Source organism: Balaenoptera ricei, chromosome 1 (assembly GCF_028023285.1).
Source record: "Balaenoptera ricei isolate mBalRic1 chromosome 1, mBalRic1.hap2, whole genome shotgun sequence".
NCBI lineage: Eukaryota > Metazoa > Chordata > Mammalia > Artiodactyla > Balaenopteridae > Balaenoptera > Balaenoptera ricei.
Window position 1 is genome coordinate 105,490,739 of NC_082639.1, and position 23,095 is coordinate 105,513,833.

Genomic DNA, 23,095 nt, shown 5'->3' on the forward strand with positions numbered 1-23,095 from the left:
GAATGTCCGCAAAAGTCAGGTGAGTCTGAATTCACCTTCCAATTGCTGATTGATATTTGTCCTCCTGTTTTTTTCCTTTAGGGGTAGCTAGCTAGGGATTATGGATCTGGGCTTCATTGTGATTGGAGTAGGGGGATGAGGGGTGAGGAGGCTGGTGCTCACTGGAACTAGAAAAACTTTTTAAGTTGATATTAGAGTTCCCAGCAGAGTCCTTAATGTCCTTTAAGAAATACCAGAATCTTTTAAAAAATCTTTTTTATTGATATATAATTCACATACCATACAATTTACCCTTTTAAAGTGTACAATTCAGTGTTTTTTTTTTAATATATTCAAAAGGTTGTGCAACTATTGCCACTATCTAATTCTAGGAAATTTTCATTACTCCTAAAAGAAACCCTGACCCCTTAGCAGTCATTCTGCATTATCACCTCTCCCCAACCCCTGGCAATCACTGATTTACTTTCTGTCTCTGTGTTTTCCTATCTGAACATTTCATATAAATGGATCATAGAGTATGTGGACTTTTGTATCTGGCTTCTTTCACTTATCGTCTGTTCAGGGTTCATCCATGTTGTAGCATGTATTAGTACTTCATTCCTTTTATGGCTAAATAATATTTCTTTGTATGGATATAGAACATTTTATCTATTCATCAGATGATGGACATTTGGGTTGTTTCCATCTTTTGGTTATTATGAATAGGGCTTCTGTGAACATTTGTGTACAGATTTTTGTGTGTACCTATGTTTTCAGTTCTCTTGGGTATAAACTTAATGGAATTGCTGGGTCATATAAGTCTGTGTTTAATTTTTTAAGGAACTGCGAAACTGTTTTCCAAAGAAGCTGCACGATTTTGTATTCCAACTAGCCATATAGAAGGGTTCCAGTGTCTCTGGATCCTCATCAGCACTTGTTATTTTCTGTCATTTTTACTTTAGCCATCCTGGTGTGTGGGAAGTGATATCTCATTGTGGTTGTGATTTGCGTTTCTCTAATGACTAACGATGTTGAACATCTCTTCATGTGCTTATTGACCACTTATCTTCTTTGAAAAATATTTTTTAAACTACTGTACATGTTCCTAGAGGGATTTGCCTTGGTTACTAGCTCTGTCTAGTTTCTTCTTTTGCCTCTCCTCTGCCCCTTAGAACATGAGAGGAGAGTCCTAGCGTATTGTGCATATCTTCCCCTTGATGGCATCTTTACTTGGAGAGGACTGAACAGCAGAAGCAGCAGCAGACTCGGAGTGGGAGTAGGTTGGGGAAAGGGGGTGATGTTCTTTGTGTCATTTGAAAAAAACTCCCTAAGGAAGAGTGAAAAACATTCAATATGTTAGTGCTTATCTTTCTCTTTGGGTCCTATTTTTGAACAATTCCCCCTTTGACGTCTGTAAGATGGTGAGGGAAGTAGAGGTCTTAGAAATCGTTTCTTTGTTTTAGAAGAAGGAGAGAACAACAACAACAAAAAATAGTCCGTGAAGAAGTTGGTGAGACATTCGTGGCCAGGACTGGCTCCAGGCACCTCTTCCCCTGTCTGCCTTCTTTCTTCCCCACCTCTTCTTCCTGCTCTGGCACTGAAAGACTTCCAAGTGGCTTTCAGTATCTTCTCAGCAAGGGACTCAGTAAGCGTCTTAGTCTAGAGTGGTAGGGGCTCCATCTTGTCCCCACGTTGTGAACAAGGCTCAGATATTATCTGTGTGCTTAACATGGTGCTGGGCACTGGGGTGAGGTTACAGGAGTGATAGCTTCTTTTTCCCTCATTTACTCAAGAAGCATCTTTGAGCACCTACTATGTGCCCGACTTGGTGCTTTCCCAAAGGAGACCAACTTGGGGAAAAAAAACTTAGAACCTAAGTCAACGTTTGATGCATTCCATGTGGATGGTCCCCATGAGAAGAAGAGCCTGAGAAGAGAAGAAGCCGGTGGAGGGTTGAGTGATGTCCCACTGAGGTGCAGAGTCACGGGGGAGTGGCCAGTTGGTGCAGCTCCCGCCATTAGCGAAAGAAGCTTGAACAGGGAGCCTCAAGTCAAGGAGGGAGGACTATCATTATCCTGACATGCAGGTGGAAACAATGTTTTTGAGCTTTTGCACATTTTCCCACACTCCTCGTGCCTTATAGGAGGCTATCTAATTCCATGTGCTAATGTTATTTATGGAGGCAAGAAGTAAACTTGATCCGTCATCAGCTGTTAGGAGGGTATTATCACTTTAAATATAATTGAGCTTCCTGCACCTTTTCAATTGTCATTTCCTTTCTAGTCAGTGTCAATTAATTCTCCATTGCTGGTTTTAGTTTTCTACTTGGTAAGCAAAGGTTTTGAATCCATCTTGATTAAAGCAGTGAGGCCCCAACTCCATCCTGCCAGCTTTCTTTGAAGTTCATGTAAACTCTATATTCAGATCAGCTGCCCAGGGCACAGAGAAAGATGAGCTATGAACTGAGACAACATGAGTGCGCCAGGCCAGATGCTTTAAGACAGTCCACTTCCTTCTGGGAATAGAATCACTAGAGAGTTTCATCTCTCTGGAATGGTTTAGGTGTGGCTGGGGGAAAAAAAACCCACAAAAATCAAAAAATGAAAAGATGATTTCTCAGGTCTCTTCTAGACACGGTTCAAATTAGCCTATTTGTTAATATCTATTTGTTAAAGCTGGTGGCAGGCTTTCCAATGCTTGGGATTGCCCAGAAATCTGGATTCTTCTGAGATATGCCATCTGGCAAGTTGATGGGTTAGTTAACACACAGAGGAAGTCAAAGAGGGGAAGCGTGGGATATTGTTAAACATACACCATGGCCTTTTCCTCCTATTTGTGCAGCAACCGCTCTGCCTCTGCCCTCTTACAAGACTACCTCTTCTTTCTCTCAAGTCTCTTAGTTTTTTCTTTATTCTCTCTCTCTCTCTCTCTCTCTCTCTGTCTCTGTCTCTCTCTGTCTCTGACTCTCTCTCTCTCTCTCTGCAAAACCAACAACTTCCTCCCTTTGCCTCTTCCTCTTTCACCTATTTTTCCTCTTTATACGTATTTTCAAGTGGAAGTCATGGCTCTGATACTAATACATTTCAGATAAGCCACTGTACCTCTTTGGGGAACAGTTTTTGTCAGTAAAATGTAATGATACTTAAATTTCCCTCAAATGCTAAAATTCTGTGATTCTTTGGAATACCTGTTTTGTTCAAGTAACACAACTTTCTTGCCCTAAAATCTGTGGAAATTGACCATATCATGGCTGACAAGGCAAGTGATAATTCAATCCCCTTTTCTTTCTCTTTGGGGAATCACTTTACCCTGCGTCAATATTAGAAAGTCAAACACGATCTCTGACACTCCTGTGACCCCACCCACAAACCAAGAAGCCTGGGAATAATAGTGTGTGCCCCTGAAGCAGCAGCTTCAGACATTTTATCAGCATCAGAAGCTCAGGATCTGGGGAAGAAGGATAAAGAAAAGGAGAAATTTGGAAAACACAACTTTTAAAATGGAGAATTTTTTTTGTGGTGTTGGACTCCCAAAGTTTATTATCTGTATCTCAGATTGCATGCCCTACTTTCTATGCCATGTATTTTCAAGTTCTTTCTCAGACAGAATATCTAAGAGAGCACCCCTCTCTCCCCCCAAAAGAATGAGTTTATTTTCCATATGGTACATGCTAGCAATCCTGGCATTTGACCACATTTATGTAAACATGCAGAGATAACTATAAATTATTGGACTTATCCCAGTTTGAGTTTCCAACTATGTACTACAATCATTACAGCTGTTCTTACTTTAGCCTAAGAAGATATTTTGGTCCATTATATGGCTGATTAGTCATTTAGACTGTAGACTACATTTACATTGTTTGGGGGTGGGGAGCATAACAGATATTCACTGGAGGCACCAAAAATCTATATATAAGCCAACAGTTCTGCAAACTGGTAGAGGTTCCCTAACCCCTCTCACACTCCAAGTTGTAACTGACCATCAGTCACCCAGGGCTTACCTGGCACTTTGAGAGGACTTTGGGAGAACCTGGGCTCTCCCCCAGAGTATTTAGATCAAAGAGAGCAAGAGGCCAGGATAACTAACAGCCTCACTTCTAAAAATCTGGGCGCTTTCCAACAGATCTGGGACTTGGTGGGGAGGGGACCCCGGTGGGCCTTAATAGCATTGTAGGAATCTTGGCAGTAAAGACTAAGCTGAGCTTTCTCACTCAGCTCTCCCTCACTCATCCCCACCACAGGTCTCGCTGCTTAGCACAAGCTGAGCTCAGATCCCCTGAGGGTCCCATAGGGCTGGAAATCTTGGGCTGTAGCCTGGTGCCAGCATCTGGGACAACCTGCAGGGGGCGCCCTACAGGCACTGCCTTCCACAGCTCTTTCACTCTAGTACTTGGAGGAGTTATTCCACTACTGTTATTTGTAATTAACCATGCGGTTTATTCACATAGCATCTTAGGTTTTAGGCACTTTTTTTCTCAAAGAACTTTTATATGTTTTATTTAATTTTTTATTCGTGCCTCACAATCACCAGGCGAAGTAGCCTGGGTAGAGAGGTGAAATGATCTTAAAGTTTAGGTGGGAAACAGTGGTACAGACTATATTGGAAGGCAAGCGTCTTGATTCCTAGACTTGTGCTGTTTCTACAAAAGTTCTTTACAATGAGGATAATAATAAACAGAAAACACTTCTGCTATCCCTTTTATTTTCATTTTCCTCTTTAAAACTTTGACATGTTTTATTTATGTCAGTCCTCCTGAGATCAGTTTTCATGAAACCCTAGTACTTTACTGGCTGTCCTCCATGCTCAAACAATGTCGGGTAGGATCTCCAGTCTTGTTCTGATTTATTCAGCAGATGGAGAGTTATTATCAATATTTCTTCAGAGTTTGAGGGGGTACTTTTGGATGATAGAGTTAGTTTCCATTTATCATCATTTTATCCCCAGTGCTGGCTTTGGGGGCTCTGATTTTTGCCATACAAATGTGAACCATGAGGTTGCATTCAACTTGGTCTATTTCAAAGCCAGAAGAATAGAGACCAGAACATAGAAATATATGGTGGCCTTTGGCAACTTGGTGGAAATATCTACTTACGGCATTGACTCATATCTTTATTCGTCCCTCTTTAGACCTTGAAGAGGTCATAGAAAACATTTAGTAGCTCTGATTCAAGGCTCTTGTTCTCACTGATGCAGAAAGTGAGACTCAGAGAAGTCAGGAGACTTGCCTGAGATCACACAGCTGCTTGGTGGCAGTGCTGGAACTAGGCATCAGGTCATTTGTTCTGGGTCTGAGGTGTTGTCTGAAACCACAGGACCTCTTAAAAACAAGGTCTGGCTATGCCTGAAGAATGCTGAGGGAGATTCCATGTGATTAACTCAGCTCAATAAACACTCACTGAGGCCACCACAGGGAAAACCAGCGAGGTGTTGTGTGAAACCCCACGTGGCTCGAAAGGGCTGACTGGGCAAGTCCAACTCTGTTTGTCCCTCAGTTCTGTCCGAGGGGTACAAGGGTCAGGCCTCCTGAAATGCTGCTATGTCTACATTGAGAAATTCACTCTGAAGACTAAAATCTTTTGTTTGGATGGATGGGACCCAAGCCTTTCCTTTATTCCCTGCGGTAACAAAAAGGAAGGCCATGGAGCGGCTTTCCTACGAAACCACAGGAAGATTAAAGGGCCAGGGAGAAGGAATGCATTTTGGATGAGGAAGTTGGAGAGTTCTTGAGCCCAGAAAGGAGACTTCTCGTTATTAATGGTGGCTCTACCACAGCTGTGGCTTGGAAACGGGGAAGACGGGAGGCGGAAGAGACCCACGTATGAGTCTGTGTCTCTGACTGCAGACATGTGCTTTGGACACCGTGTCCCACCGGCGCTTGGAAAGGGGCAGGAATCCTCGCTGCCCACGTCTGACAAGAGTCCCTGCTGGCCACCTTCTCCCTGTCTCGGATGCAGTGAGCACCGTGGGGGAGGAGTTGAAATTGCTAAGAATAGCCATGGTCTTTGAGACATGCTCTTTTCAAGGAATCAATGGAATTAGAAATGAGATATTAGCTCTAATCAGTCACATATGTTGGGTTCTTAGCCCCTAGGAAAAGAATTTCTGACTGCGGCTCCTCACCCAGTGGGGAAAATGCATCTACACCTGTGGATCTGGCAGGGCCCCCCTTCTGTCCTCTGGAGGGTCCAGCACAAAAGTACCCCTTAGTATACGCTGTCAGTCTGTCATCTGGTCTGATCTAAAGTGGCCAGGCTTCTGACTAAGCATCCCCTATGTGGCTTTTCAACAAGTGTAGAAGAATTTCAAGGCACACATAGATCCAGACTGAGCCAAGAACTAGGGGCTGGAGGTAAATTCCAGCTCCCCTTTGTCTTATTTGCTTATGTTTCTGAGATGTGGAGGTGTTGGAGAATTAGGCACATAGTGAGAGGATGGGTTTTTTGTTTTACTTTTTATTTTACAAAAATTTAAACCTAAGAATAAATGGCAAGAATAATCATATGAACCCCTGTGTGCCCTTCATATAGACGGAGGATTGGTGAGCAGGTTTTCAGTAAGCATGTGAGTTTCTCAGTATGGTCCCCTGACCACCTACATCAGAATCACCCCCAGACCTCTTCACTCAGGACCGCAGGGCAGCCTGGGATGCTGCACTCTGTGCAGTTCCCCAGGGAGTGTTGATAGGCTGGTACCTGTGAACTGCCCTGTTGTGATCCTCAGGTGTCTATTAACTTGCCCCTTCATACTTTTTTGTTTTTTGTCTACGTTGGGTCTTTGTTGCCGCACGTGGGCTTTCTCTAGTTGCGGCGAGCGGGGGCTACTCTTCGTTGCGGTACGCGGGCTTCTCATTGCTTGGCTTCTCTTGTTGCGGAGCACGGGCTCTAGGGGTGTGGGCTTCAGAAGCTGTGGCGTGTGGGCTCAGTAGTTGTGACTCGTGGGCTCTAGAGCGCAGGCTCAGTAGTTGTGGCGCACGGGCTTAGTTGCTCCACATCATGTGGGATCTTCCCGGACCAGGGTTCGAACCTGTATTCCCTGCATTGACAGGCGGATTCTTAACCACTGCACCACCAGGGAAGTCCCTGCCCCTTCATTCTTTGTGTTACCAACTCCACCAGCTCCAATGAGTGGTCAGAATATTGTACTAATTGATACCATCTCTTTAGACCCTGCATCATACCTTCGAAAATATAAACAAGGGGAATCAGCCCCTTTTCCTTTTCTAACATGGCACTCTTCCGCTTAGCTACTACGCATGACCCTTATTCAAACTCAACAGACTTGTAATGAAAATAAAATCTCGTGTTAAGGTTCTTGCCAACTTTTTAATACTTAAGTTTAATTTATGATTCACATTGAAAGTTGGTTTTATAGCCCTGGGCCTGTGCTTAACTAGAAACATCCCCTATGAATTATTTGTGTATGGGTGATGGGTGTGAATACAGACACACTCACACAAAACACTAGTAGAACTTTTAAATGTCAACATTTAAGTATTCCAAAGGGAGCAAAGGACAAAGTTAATTTTCTGGAGAGATTTGAAGTCCAAGGTCTAATCTACAGTTGTTTCTGTTTTGGGGTCTGCATTATGTCATTTAAAATAAGAAGAGTTAAGGAAGCAGGGATGGGTGAAATGGAAAAGGATGGGGACGGGTGGTCAGGGAGCAAATAGCAGATTAGGTGTTGGCACATTGAAGTCATAGTCAGGCAGCGGAGTCGTGGCAAGAGACCCCGCATGCTTCTTCAGATGGGTGAATGTTTCTTGTACATGTTTGCATTCCTCACAACACCGTGCCCAAGACTGGACACAGAGCAGGTGCTTGGCGTTTGCTGAATGGTTATATGAATGTCATCCCTCAGCTTCTTATGAAGATGCCACTGGCACAACTTCAGGGCTTAGAGAGGGCAGACGTATGAACCCACCCCTGGGGCTCACATTTTGGTCTCTCCTTTGGCTTCTGCTGCTTACAAGCCACCACATTGCAAAGCTTCAGGAACCACATTCACTTATGTAGAACCGAGTGTGAATGGAGGCCCTAGAATTTGGCCCCTAGCAACTCTCACTGTGCCCGGGGCGCCTTCCGGGAGGATGCTGTGACCGCTATGGGCACAGCCTCCCTCCCGGAGTTAGCACATTGGATTTGTGTGTTCACATTCCCTCCTATTGTTCACTCACACACAAATGCTGCTCATCTACAGTTTTGTGCTGCGTTCTCAGGGAAGCCTAGCGGCCAGATCCCTTTAGGAAATTGACCCCCCTCTCCCCGCACAATACCTTTTATCCGCAGCATTCCTAACCCTGTTCTGTAAGTATCATAAACGCCGAGGGTATCTGGGACCCTTAAAGTTGAAGACATTCACTTTATTGAGGTTCTAACGGAAGGCCTTAGAGTTATGGCTCTTGGAGAAAGGAAGGATAAATGTGATATTTGGGGCACACGCTTTTTCAATTATGGGCAGCTCAAACCCAGTATTGCTCCTCATCCATCTCAATCTGAAGGCTGTGGGGAGGCTGCACCTAAACGTCTTTGCACACTTAATCTCAAACCCCACTCATGCAGCTTCTAAATTTTTTAAGATTAATCAAATCTAAGTCTTGCAAAGTGGTGCACTCTGATTTATATGAGTTTTGGCAAACAGGCACAGCGAATAAAAACTTTCTTAGTTGGAAATGACAGCATTAGGGGAACGAGGGCTGGAGAACCATACCAGGGCACCCTGTTTTGATGAGCCGGTGGCAGCTCCTGGAACTCCGTTAAAGGACTCTTAACTTGGTGTGGTGCTGAGGCTGGAGCCTCCAGGTAGCATGCGAGGACTGGTGTATCCTCCTACCCTTAGATTTATTTTTGAGCTCTAGTTCCCATGAAGGAAAACCTTAGAAAGTCTTGTCTCAGAGGGATTGGCATTAAGCTGTGCAGGATTCTGTGGTAGGGGCTGGAGGTGAAAGTTGAGAAGCTGGAATCAGCTCTGGCTCAGGAGCTCATCAGAAAGATGCCCAGCTACCCACTGCAGGGGTCAGTGAATTCATACTTGACTCAAGCCATGGCTTTCTGAGAAGGTCCAGTGTAATGAATCAATCTGGCAGCAATCAGTATAGCATAGTAACATACAGTTAAGCTTGGTTCTGAGTTCCTGGTTCTGGGTTACTATTCCATCGTAAGCGTTTCCCTGCAGTGAATTAGCCTTGATCTTGGCCTTAATGTTCGGCAATCTTAGCTTGTCCCATAAGAGCACTGAAAGTTGAAGCCTTTTGTCTGGCAGTGCCCTGCTCCCCTGCTATGGAGGGGGAATGAACAGAGGCAGGCTGGCTGCCTAAGTGAGCTGGGGCACCAGGAAACATGCCAGCGCACAAGGGAAGTATTTTGTAGGAAACAGAGGGAGAAGCCCCATCACACAAATTGGGCCTTCTGATGGGAGAAAGGGATAGCTGTGGCTTGTCAGGCTCAGCATCAAGTACAGCAGATATGGTGCAGATGGGTAGCAACAAGACAGGTTCCAGACCTACCAGGTAAGGGTCTGAGCCCCTGGGAAAACATTGGTCTTTGTCAGACTGGCTTCAAAACTGGGTGGGACTGGGCCGTACAGCTACCTGGGAAGGAAGAACTCTTCCTTTCTAAGACATATGTCAAAGGAGCAGTACCCTCTGTGAAAACAGAAGAGGGTTTAAAATTAACACCTAGGAAGAAGTTATTTAAAATAAACATCTGGACAATAGCCGGTACGTGTTACTCTACATTTTCTTTTAAGGTCTTTTGTAAAACATGACTAGGTTCTCTCAACCCATCACAGGCACTAAAATTTTTTTCTAAAGAGACAGCGAAATATCAGAGTAAAATCATGCACCTCCTTACAGGCAGGCAGCGGGAATTCAGAGCACAGATTAACCTGGTGCACCAGGCAGGTGCTTGGCCTGCCTTTGCAGAGTTCATTGCTCTCTGAGAAATAAGATTAACACGCAGGAAAGTACAGGGACCTGTATAAGCCAGATGATGAGTGCCATATGGATGCAGACAGATAAGTGATAAATGAGGTTCATGGTCACAGGGAAAGGGCTAAAGGACCCAAGGACAAGTGGGATACAATTGGCAGGGGAAGAATGAAGGTGACAACAGAGAGGCACAGAGTGCTCTCAGGCACTGGTGAGGTGGTCTGCAGCAGAGGGAGGGTAGAGTGGAGATGGATGGGAAAGAAAGGGGGAGGGCTCAGTATTGGTTTTTTTTAATATCTAAGTTTCTATAGCTTTTATTTATTTTTTATTTTTATTTTATTTATTTATTTATCGCTGTGTTGGGTCGTCGTTTCTGTGCGAGGGCTTTCTCTAGATGCGGCAAGCGGGGGCCACTCTTCATCGCGGTGCGTGGGCCTCTTCACTATCGCGGCCTCTCTTGTTGCGGAGCAAAGGCTCCAGACGCGCAGGCTCAGTAATTGTGGCTCACGGGCCTAGTCACTCCGCGGCATGTGGGATCTTCCCAGACCAGGGCTCGAACCCGTGTCCCCTGCATTGGCAGGCAGATTCTCAACCACTGCGCCACCAAGGAAGCCCCGAGGGCTCAGTTTTTAATCTTTCACTTTATCCAGTCCAGAAGGCCCATTGGAGATGTGGAAAGATCTCCAACTACTTCTGAGGCTTCAGATCCACTCAAGGGCAAAGTCAAGGATACCTAATGATTTCCTTTAGTATTCGGGTCTGGTAATGAAATCTAGGTCAGTAAAACAAAGTGACTTTGGCCTAGAATTTGGTTGAGGTTGGCGAACATTTTGCATCTTCCCCCTGAAATTACCCTGTTGTTCTGTCGTTAATAACAGCAGCAGCAGCAGCAACAATAATAATGAAAAGCAAACTCTTGCTCTATGTGGCAGACACTGTTTTAAGCTCTTTCAATATATTAACTCATTTAATTTTTCACGTCAACCTGATGAAGTAGTTACAAGCATTATTCTCCTTTTATAGGTGAGGAAACTGGAGCAGAGACAGTTCCTGCTTTAACCACTGCTTTCCCTGCCTCTTATAAATTACCAGTAGGATGATCACTGTGTAATATAATCGCAGGGCCCAGCTCACACATACTTTGTTTGGTTTTGCTTTTAATTATTATTATTATTTTTTTAAATTTTATTTATTTATTTATTTATTTTTGGCTGTGTTGGGTCTTCGTTTCTGTGCGAGGGCTTTCTCTAGTTGCAGCGAGCGGGGGCCACTCTTCATCGCGGTGCGTGGGCCTATCACTATCGCGGCCTCTCTTGTTGCGGAGCACAGGCTCCAGACGCGCAGGCTCAGTAGTTGTGGCTCACGGGCCCAGTTGCTCCGCGGCATGTGGGATCTTCCCAGACCAGGGCTCGAACCCGTGTCCCCTGCATTGGCAGGCAGATTCTCAACCACTGCGCCACCAGGGAAGCCCTGCTTTTAATTATCGTTACCACTTTTTCTTAGGTACCTTGCGCCATCTTGGAGAAATTATTTGAAACTAGTGCCTGGTCAGAGCATTGCTTCTTTCCTGGCATAGTGGGGGATTTGGGATGGTGAGCTGCAGAGCTGCCAAGCTCCCTGCGCTGGACTTTGCATTCCACAATTGGAATTGTGTGCCCAGGTGTTTCTTACCTGGGCACACTTTACAAGGTAAGGCTTCAAAGTACATACGCCCTTTGACCAGAAGACATGAAATTTAATTATTATACTTCACAATTCTCTTCATGTAATTATTGTATATCTTTATATTATATTAAAGAATTCCCATTTCTTGAATGTTATTGTGTGTTTATTAAGAACAAAGCATGGTGAGTGCTGTCAGGGGTACAGTGATGAATAAGAAAAGGACTCTGACCTCATTTACAGTGCCCTGGGGTAGGCAGAGTATATGCAAATAATCGTAATGACCAAAATACGTTCTTCCAGAACCAATTCTGTTGTGGTTACACAATTTTTGGAACGTTCAACAAATTCAATTCAATAAACATTTATTGAGTATCTACTATGTGCCAGGTGCTGTGATAGATTCTGAGGATGCAAAGGTGAAAAAACTTTTGTTCCTGTCACCATCTATAGTTACTCTAGTTTGAAGCTGTGTGAACACACTCTAGGGAAGCTAGAGGAGGGAAGGAATAATTCTGCCTGGTGTGGGGCTAAGAGGAAGGCTTTCTAGAGGGAGCAGCACTTGAACTGGACCTTGGAGGTTTTGTGGGACATCGCTGGACTAGAAGGGACACTTTTAGGGCAGGAAAAGGTGAGCAAACCCACAGAGGCACAGGAGAGTACAGTGTGCTTGGTTAATGCGCTCTACGAGGCTGGAAAGAGAATCTGGAACCAAGCTGTGAAGGGCTTTTAACAGCTGTAGTACATTGTTTGGACTTTACCTGTGCAGTTGTGGGAAGCGGGTGGGGAATCAGATAATAAATTGGGCAATCAGTTCCTGAAATAGTCAATACTGAACTTAATTAGATTCTGGCGACTGCATTCAAAAGCATAACAGATTTTAGAGTTGAAGGGCCAGGCTTGAATCACAATGTGTCGATTATAAGCCGTGTGACCTTGACCAGCTTATTTAACCTCAGCTGTAAAAGGAGGCTAATAAGTATATCAGCCTTACAAGGTCATTATGAGAACAGAAGGAGACATTAGAGAAAAATGGTTTCTATACTGTTAAGCACTGTGTAAATGTTAATTAATAATATTGTTATTTGGCGCCAGAAAAAGGGAGATGCTGGGAAAGTATGCGTTTGCTTAATATCTTCTCTCTGTGTTGTAGAGAATTTTGGTTTTTCGGCAGTGTAAACGCTAATGGTTTGCTTTCCACGTGCCATGAAAACCGTTTTTAGATGTGACGCTTCTAAACTTGGTATACAGCCTCGTACAAACGAGGGCAAAAGGAAACTAGCATTTTCTGAGTACTGTCCTGTGCCAAACACTTGGCAAACATCGTCTCATTTAATCTTCACTGTAACACTTTGAGGTAGTTATTATCCCCATTCTACAGATGAGGAAATCAACATTGAGAGTTAACTTGTCCGGATTAATTAGGAAGTGGCAGACCGTGGACTTGAAAGCCTTATCTATGCTGTCATGCTTGTTGCGCCTCACTGTGCTGTCCCACAGGGAGCAAGGCGGGCGAAGGGCTGACTTAGCCCCCAGTGGCCTTCCAGTTTCCAGCTCCAATTCACTTGAGATCTTGATATCCTTACAGCTATCTCCTTTATTTAAACTAGCTGGTCCTGCAATCAAATAGCCTTGATCAAACAAGCACACAGTAAATTCTTGCAGAATGACTGGCTAATTGGTGTATCTTTCATCACTTCTCTAGATGTTTTCACCCTGAGCACCACCTACTACACTTTATTGATTTCACTGTATTCTTTGGTCTGCCCGTTGGTTCTGGGGCCATTGTTCTGGAAGAGTGAATAAATAATGCTTTAGAAATTACTCACCAATGAGAGATGAAAAGATACTGGAACAGAGGTATTGATAAAACATTCATGGGAGTGAGGCTATTTTAGATGGTCTGAATACCTGTGAATGAATTATATAATGTCTCTAAAATCTATATGATGATTTATTTCAATGTATTGTAAAATTTAATTCTGTTATAGGTTAGGATATTTTCAGTTCCACTTTTAATAATAACAAAAAGCCTTTTATATAAAGTAGAAAGGGCACACACTGAAAAGCAAAGAACAGTCTTTCTTGTTGACTAGCAGTGACATATTTCCTTAGAGGAAAAATCCTGCAGCAGACTTTGAGTGTCAGGAAGAAGAATAATTTATGACCTTAATACTGTAGCTGAAAAGAACAGTTAACCATTCCTTTTTGAAGCAGAGTATGGAAAGAGGGAAAGGCTTAAGTTTAAGAGGTTAACTCATCTTTGTTTTTAACTCTATTTTTTTTTAATCTTGCTCCAAATTTTATTAGCCTTTTAAATGTGAACTTATGCTAATATAAGTAAATCTGTAGTTTTGCTGCTTAATGAAAGTTCTGTTTTGTGAAGGGAAAGCCTATCATTATGAAAGTGGGCTAAGGGGATCCAGAGGGTTTGAATATTGAGGCTGCAAACCAGGCAGCTGCATTCATAGTCAGTACCTGGGCTGAAAAGGAGCATCACCTTTGGAATGTTGACCGAATAAAATAATGGCAGACATCGCAGTACCAAAATGGAAAATCCAACACACTGACTTTATTTCCAGTGTGAATTTTGAGTCAAGGGAACCCTTGCCGTGGTGGAGAAACGGAAAGGGTATTGAACCTGGAGGCAGAGGACTGGGTTGCCTGTGTTGCTGCCACTTGTTTGCTGCGTGGGCTTGTGCAAACCACTGAACTTCTCTGAGCTCAGTTTTTTCATTGATAAAATAGTGATGATAGGAGAAAGGTCCTTGGAAAGTCTTCATTTTCTAGGAGCATGAGGCTGAATCTTCTAGAGAGGTTATGGACAGGATTAATAAAATCCCATATTTGACCATGACTAGCAGAGTGCCTGGAGCAAAGCGAGCTCTCCAACCCTGCTTGCTCCCTTCCTCATTCCCTCGCTCGGTGCTGAGCACCGACAAGACCGCAGCAGGTCCCTGTTAACCGAGAATAACACGTTCAACGGCATCTGCTGCTCTGCCTTAGCCCCGCCACCGGTTTTCTGTTGGTGGGTAGCAGAAGGTATGATGCTGCCTGAGCATGTGGAATCCATGTGTCCTGGGACTTAAGCACTTGGGAAGCAACTGATTCTTCTCCATATTTGGGTTTCAAAATAAAACCTCTGAACTAGATAGAGGTCTAATTTAAAACTGGAATGATCAAGTGGTTCAAATGATCAGTGTCTGCTATTTACAGTAGCCAAGACATGGAAACAACCTAAATACCCATCAACAGACGATTGGCTTAAGAAGATGTGTGTGTGTGTGTGTATGGAATATTACTCATTTGTAAAAAAGAATGAAATATTGCCATTTGCAGCAACATGGATGGACCTAGAGAATATTATACTTAGTGAAGTGTCGGAGAGAAAGATAAATATTGCAATACTATATGATATCACTTATATGTAGAATCTAAAAATAGTACAAATGAATCTCTATACAAGACAGAAGCAGACTCACAGACATAGAAAATAAACTTATGGTTACCAAAGGGGAGAGGGAGGGAGGGAGGGAGGGAGGGACAAACTGGGAATATGGGATTAATAGATACAAACTACTATACATAAAATAGATAAGCAATAAGGATTTACTATATATAGCACACGGAATTATATTCAGTATCTTGTAATAATCTATAATGGAATATAATCTGAAAAAAATACATGAGTCACTTTGCTGTATGTCTAAAATTAACAATATTTTAAATCAACTATACTTCGATAAGAAAAAAAGTGATCAGTGTTTGAGAAAGAAAAGTCAGCTTCCCCAGAAATACTTAGAAAAGGAGGCACTAGCAAGGATGAGCTCTAGGCTGGAGGGTGTCAGCCTGCAGGTGGGCGTGGAGGTGGGGGCCAGAAGAAGAGAAGGACGCCTCAACATTCCTTCATCGACTGCAAATTGCTCTGCCAGGGAGGATTCCCCACTTGGGATCAATAAGCTGTTCTCAGCTGATACTCTTTAAAGCCTAGAAAAGTGTGGAAGCAATCATACCGTGGGGGAGTTTCCACGTGGCCCTAGGCGTGCTGAGGTAGAAGAATGAAAGCTGCCCTAGAGAGCTCAAGAGAGAGGAAGGGAAACAGCTGTGAGCATCTCTGGATAGAAGAAACCCGTGATAGACGCACACACGGTGAGAAAGAGAAAAGGAGCAGGGAGACAGGGCAGCAAGAAACAGCACATTTCCATTCATTTCATCTTGAAAACATAATGGTCTTCTTAAAAAAAAAAAATTCAGGAACTGGTTCATCCTGTATGAATATTTGTTTTTAGCAAGTGAGTAAACAAGTTAGGTTTTAACTTAAAAAATATAATTCTCTCCTGTTCACTGTCTCATCAATGTGGGCTTGATAGTACATAGTAAAGCTACAGAGTTTAATACTGTAGTAGATAGTAGAGTTTAACACTGCATGTGCTGAATTTAACTTGTGACTAATTTAGGATTGGATGAAACTGGACAGATCCAAAGATGGAAATATGGTCTTTATTGCTTCTTCTTTCACGTGGGCTGGAAGACTGTTGGTCTGTAAAGCAACCAAGATGATAGGAACATATGTTGGGAAACTAAATTAAAAGAAGTGTGGAAAAGGGGGAGGTAGCTACCACCTATTATGCTGTGCATCTCAATCTTTCTGAGTCTTTGTTTCCTCATCTGATAAATTAGGATAATAATGCCCATGGGCTTGTGTAAATAAGATTATACAGGGCATATAAGAGGGCTTGACCTATAGGAGTAGATAGTGGACGCATCAGTGTTGGTTCACTTTCTCTGGCAGAGCACCACGTTCTCTGGTGAAGCATTTGTTGACTGCCATGCAGAAATGCGTTTCATGTCACCCAAGGCAAATGGGGTGTTGGTAATTGAGTTTAAGTTTTCTTTTCCTCAACCTCGAGGGACAAGAGTTAAGTTAGGAGGGTGGATATTTCATGTTTCTTGCTATGTCAGAGAGTTTGCTGGGGGGGGGGGTTGGGGGGTGGGGAGGGTGATGGCTTTTCTGGTGTCTCTGTTAATCATACACTAGGTGGTTGCCAAGCAGCTGAAATAACTACATTTTCTGGCATGGTTTACTTATTGCTGGCCTATAGAGAGGTAGCCTTAGAGAGGTTCCCAGAAGAAACTCAACAGTAAGTGTCCACATCTCTTGGATACCCTGCTAAGCACTTTCAAATGCAATACCCCAGTTGCTCCTCAGACTTACTCTAGGAAGTAACATCCCCACTTTAAGGAAGGAAGATCACCACTGAGAGAGATTGATTTGCCTGCAGACTTATTGCAATCAGCACCCGTACCCTGAGGCTAGAGCTAAATATGGAGCCTGAGTTCCTTGTGAGCTGGTAGAAGGGGAAGGAAAGAAGAAAAAGGACCAAGTCTGTCAGTATTGATTTAAACTCCTCATTGCTTCTGTTGTGCACATCTCTGCAGTGTTCTCAGGCGACCTCTGGAGGAATCCAGCACACGCGGAATATCTGCAGCCACCCCACAGCACATCCCCAGAGCTTCAGCTCAAGAGGTAAGCCGCAGCCCACTCTGCATGCCACTGCAGACGGCTACTCACGAAAGGGACTGTTTCAGAGTTAACTTCATTTCATTGATGAGTTTCATTTCATTGTCAAACAGACTTGCCTAGGTTGTCCATGAACACTCCTTCAGGGAGGAGCCAAGTTGTGGGATGATTTATAGGCATGTTGTTACTTTATATTATTGCTATTCTTACAGTGATAAAAGAAACCACCACTTCTTAAACATTTGCTGGCTGTGGACCAGGATTTCACATATATCGTCTCTTTTAATTCTGACAACAACTCAATGAAGTAAATATTATTCTCATTTTATAGACAAAAAAATTCAAGGAGGTTAAGAGGCTTGCTGAAGGTCACAATAAGTGACAAAGCAGCGATGCATAATGCCCTCTTTTTAATACTCAAGAGTGTGGTCTTTCCACCTCACCATAGTCTCTCAAATAATTAATCCCTACATTGAAATGAGGCGTGAAGACTGGGCTCTGGGATTTAAAGACTGCTGCGCTCCTAAATGAATTTCGTCCTCTATAAAGTTAACTTCCATCCCCTAAACCTTTACACTGAGATAAATGAATGGATCAAAGATAGGAAAGATGATCTCTGTCCCTTTCAAGGCATCTCACAAGTTTATGATTCTGAAACCAGGGTACTCCCGCTGGATTTAGCTTTGAATTGTTCCTCACACTCCACCATGGATGCTCACAAGATTGTTGACTCTTTCTTCCTAATGTTTCCTGTATTCATTCCTTGTCATCTAATTGCACTGTCACCACTCTCCTGTATTATTTCAATAGTTTCCTAACTTCTCCTTGCCTCCAGGCTTTTCCCATTCTAAATCTTGCTCCTAGATCAGTCTTCCCAGAGTCATTTTGTAAATGTCAGTTCCCATTCAGAGACATTCCATTGATATGATGCATCCATTTAGGCTGATGTTGGAGAAGAACAGTTAATGACATGATATGGAAAAAATGATCACGGTATGTTATTAAATGAAAAAAAAAGTTACAAAATACACCCAGTGTTACTATGGGTGATCTACGTGTGGTGGAATCATGGATGACTTTCTTTTTGCTTATTCAGAGCTCTTAAATTTTTTGCAATAAACATTATTCTTATAATAAGATAAAAAAACAAGAAGTTACGGTAAAAAATAATGAAAAGGTATTCAGGATAGTGTAAAAGAGAACAATAATGAGATTCTATTCCATTTTTTTTAAATTGAATATATTTGACATAACATTGTGTAAATTTAAGGTGTACAACATGTTACTTTGATACATTTACATATTGAAATATAATTGCCTTTGTAGTTATATTTATCACATTACATAATTATAGTACACTATTGTCTATTCAGGATACTGTAAAAGAGAACAATAATGAGATTCTATTCCATTTTTAAAAATTGAATATATTTGACATAACATTGTGTAAATTTAAGACATGTTACTTTGATACATTTGTATATTGTAGTATGATTGCCTTTGTAGCTATATTTATCATTACATAATTATAGTACAATATTGTTGTCTATATTCATTATACTTGCATTTGATCACTGTGGCTTATTTGCTACTCATTGTAAGTTTGTACCCTTAAACAACATCAATCTTATCTCCCAAGATTCCATTTTTTACCATTCAATTAGCAAAAAAAGTAAAAGAGTTATAATAGCCTGTGTTTCCAAGGGTGTGGGAACGGGCATGCTCATGCACTGTAGGTGGGGAAGTAAACTGATACAATTTTTGTGGAAGATAATGTGCAGGATTCATCAAAGTGAAAAATTTGCATATGCTTTTACCCAACAACTCTAATTTTAGGAATCAATCGTGCAGAAAGACAGTTCTCAAAGTTTGAGCTAGGCCAACAACGGCAGCATCACCTGAGCAAATTTTCAGGTGCGACCCCTAACCTACTAAATCAGAAACTATGGGAGTGGCATCCAGGATCTGTGGTTCAACAGATCACCTGGAGAGGTGATTCTGATGCATGTTGAGATTTTAGAGCCACTACAAGAAATACCCTTCCTAAGGAGGTACCTTTGTGTGAACAAAGGCACAAGGGTTACTGTACAATAATATACATTACTACCTTATTTGTAATGTTGTAAAATTAAAAACAACCTACGGGGACTTCCCTGGTGGTCCAGTGGTTAAGACTTCGCCTTCCAATGCAGGGGGTGCAGGTTCAATCTCTGGTCAGGGAGCTAAGATCCCACATGCCTCGCGGCCAAAAAACCAAAACATAGAACAGAAACAATATTGTAACAAATTCGATAAAGACTTTAAAAATGGTCCACATCAAAAAAATCTTTAAAAAGCAAACAAAAAACAACCTATGTATTCAGTAGGGAAATTGCTAAATAGGTTTTATTAATTTATTCTGTGAAATACTTATGCATTGGTTAAGGAGAAAAAATATTAGCATGGAAAGATCATTAGTACATATGGCTTAATTTTTTTAAAAAGTATTGGGTTGGACAAAAAGCTCATTTGGGTTTTTCCATAAGATCTTACAGAAAAACCTGAATGAATTTTTTAGCCAACCCAATAATTTGCAGAAATAAATATCTGTCATATTATTAACCACAGTTTATATTGTTTAAAAACAATAAATTCATTTATTACTTATGAAAAGAAAATCCTCCCACTGGCTCCTATAATATAGAATTCAAACTTCTTAGCCTGGTAATGAAGGTCCTTTGTTATCTGCTTCAGACCTGATTCTCCAGCTCCATGCTCCCCACCCCCAGTATATCCATAAAGAAACTCTGTTACTATCAAATTATTCTGAGAATGGCTTACTACTTAGCCTTATTTCCATTTTTAGTTCAGGAAACTGAGAAATGTAAAGGTTGAGTGATGACTTGCCTAGGGTCACATGGCAGCATTTGAACCTGGATGCCTTTTACCAAGTTCCAGCTCAAGTGTTTGTTCCACTCCTCCAAGCTGGTTGGCTAATTGTTCCCCAGTCTAGAATATTCCTCTTTGCCTTTGCTCATGCCATTTTCCTTTCTTAACGTGCTCTGAATCAAGTCTTATGTCCTCCATGAAGCCTTTCTCCAGAACCCTAATCAATGGGGGAATCATCCTGAGGCCCTAACCCCCCCAATGTAGTTAAACCTTTCGTCAGGTACTGAGCCTCCCTCACCTGTTCTGTAGCATTCCAGGTCTATTCAAGGAGACTCTCATACCTTGGGACAGGGACTGCTCTGTTCTTTTTTGTTCTCAGTAATTGATCTGCAATAAGTGGTTGTAGTTGATGAAAGTGATGATGGATTTGTACTTGGATATTTGCTATCAATATGTCAAAGATTTGACTTACATAGCAGCAGTGACAGCAATCAGAGGAGCCGGCTCCCAGCACACCAGTCCTTGGAATTTAGGAGTTGGATTAGGGATGCAAATGAGCCTTCTCTAGGTATATCTTTTTGAATAGTTTTGGCTTCTAAGTGGTATAAATGTTTCACTTATTCACAAAATAGAATTGTGTGAAAAGATAAAAAATAAAATAAACCTTAAATTTTAATACAAACAGAAACAAACGCATCAAGTTGTTTATCAAATTGACAATCTAACCACACAGAGAAAAGGGTTCAAGTAAAATTCTGAACATAGTGCTCTATGTGCAGTTTCTCAGTGTAGGGATAAAAAGGACTTCAAAGAAATTTTAATTTTACTTAGTTGGTTATTTGTTAATAATTATAATGCTATTGGAATCCTAAAACTATCCTATGCATATTGTTGGACAAAGCAAATAACTAAATGTATTGATGTCATCATGTAGTAGGCAAAATAACGCCCCCCCTTCCCAAGTTGTCCACATCTGGAACCTGTGTTTGTATGGCAAAAGAAACTTTGCAGATAGAATTAAGATTAATTCTTAATTTAGGGAGATTATTCCAGATTATCTTGATTGGGCTCAGTGAAATTGCATGGGCCCTTAAAGGTAAAAGAGGAAGGCAGAAGAGCAGGTAAGGGAAGGAGAGGCAGGAGAGAGTCAAGTCATGAGAAGGACTTAACCTGCCACTGCTGGTCTTGAAGTTGGGGTAAAGGGGTCATGGGCAAAGGCATGCAGTCGGCCTCCAGAAGCTGGGAACAGCCCTCAGCTGACAGTCAGTAAGAAAATGGGGACTTTAGTCCTACAGCCACAAGGAACTGAATACTGCTGACAACCTGAATGAGCAAGAAAACAGATTCTTCCATAGAGACTCCAGAAAGCAATGCAGCCTGCTGATACCTTGATTTTACCCTGGTGAGATTCATAACCAGCCTTCGACAGAAGTGTGAGAGAACAAATATGTGTTGTTTTAAGCTGCTAAATTTGTGGTAATTTTTATGGTAGTGTATTGGTTTGCTTGGGCTGCCATAACAATGTACCACAAACTGGGTGGCTTGAACAACAGAAAATCTGGCAGCCGTGTCCAAAATCAAGGTGTCGCAGGCTTGGTGCCTTCTGGGGGCTATGAGAGAAGGATCGGTTCCAGGTCTCTCTCCTGGGCCTGTAGATGACCGTCTTCTCCCTATGTGTTCACATCATGTTCCCTCTGTATGTGCCTTTGTATCCACCTTTTCATAAGGGCACCAGTCATACTGCATTAGAGCCCACCTTAATGACTTCATTTTAGCTTCATTACCTCTGTAAAGACCCTATCTCCAAATAAGATCACATTCTGAGATACTGGGGGTTAGGGAACTCAATATGTGTGTATATGTATATATGTATGTATATATATACTTGTAAATTATGTATATACAAATTATATTTTGTTTATAAATTACACACACATATACATACATATATATATCTGTATGTATTTCCCCCTGACCATGTCAACCAAAAGGATCTAAAAGCAAGAACACCACTGCAGCAATGAGCACACCTTGCACCCAGATCTTGATTTCTAAATATCATTTCCCACTAAAGAAATCAGGGCTCTTTGAAGAACTAACTGCTTCTGATTCTGGTGCAGGGCAAACATAAGTGAGCCTGGGGAATCTTGGTGTGCCAGAAAGAAAGGAAATACTTAAAGATTAATGAGGTCATGTCAAAAGGACACAGGATCTTGCTTGAAGGGGTTCCCACTGGCCAACTTTGGAATAATTTGAACATCAAAAAGAAAATGACAGTAATGGATTAAAATCCATTGCATTTTTTGAAAAAAAGCCCATGAGTCCACAGTCATACTGAAAAACAAAGAACTAAAAAAAAAAAAAAAGATTCCACCTAATAAATGCAGAAAGAGTGATAGAATTAGAGAATCATTATATTTCAACCCCTACTGTAATAATAGATTCAGGCAAGTAACATCAGCAGATGCTAACCACTGAGTAAAAAGTTCTTGAGTAACAAGATGTTCACACAGAATCAGTATATTTCTTCACAGATTATTAATTACAAAGGGGAAAAGGTTTGGTTTGGAGAGATTTGGTGGTTATTACTTTAAGTGATCAAACAGCATCGCCAATAGTGGAACAATCTGACATTATTCGAGCCTTTTGATATGAAGCCCACCTTTAGATTATTTTTACTAAAAAATATTTAACTTAAATCTAACCATAAGAAACAACCATATAAGCCCAGACTGTGGCACATTCTATAGACTGTTGGTCTGGACTCTTCAAAAAAGTCAATGTCATAAAAAGACTGTAGCTGAAAAAGCAGTCAGATTAGATTCAAACAAACAAACAAACAAACACCGTATGCAATATGGAGGCTTCATTGGATTCTTGATTTTTTAAAAAATGCTATGAAAGACATTTGGGAAACAATTTGGAAAATTTTAGTAGGAAATGTGTATTAGATAATGAAATATGTTGCTAATTTTTCCCTTAAGTGTGATAATGATGTTGTGATTATGTTTGAGAATGTCCTTATTCTTAGGAGACACATGCTGAAGTTATTTGGTTCAGTGCCATGATATCTGCAAGTTATTTAAAATAGTTCAGGAAAAATATGGTATACTGGAACCAGCTCTTACCAGCTCCTG

At 41.8% G+C, this 23,095-nt stretch overlaps 1 long non-coding RNA gene across 1 annotated transcript in view; it reads left to right on the forward strand.

Annotated features, from left to right (window-relative positions):
- The window catches only part of LOC132369327 (uncharacterized), a 148,547-nt gene that overhangs the window by 57,730 nt on the left and 67,722 nt on the right, over positions 1–23,095 (forward strand). Inside the window, exon 3 of the long non-coding RNA XR_009504331.1 lies at positions 17,009–17,096. This is a non-coding gene — a long non-coding RNA (uncharacterized LOC132369327). The remainder of the gene's footprint in view (positions 1–17,008; positions 17,097–23,095) is intronic.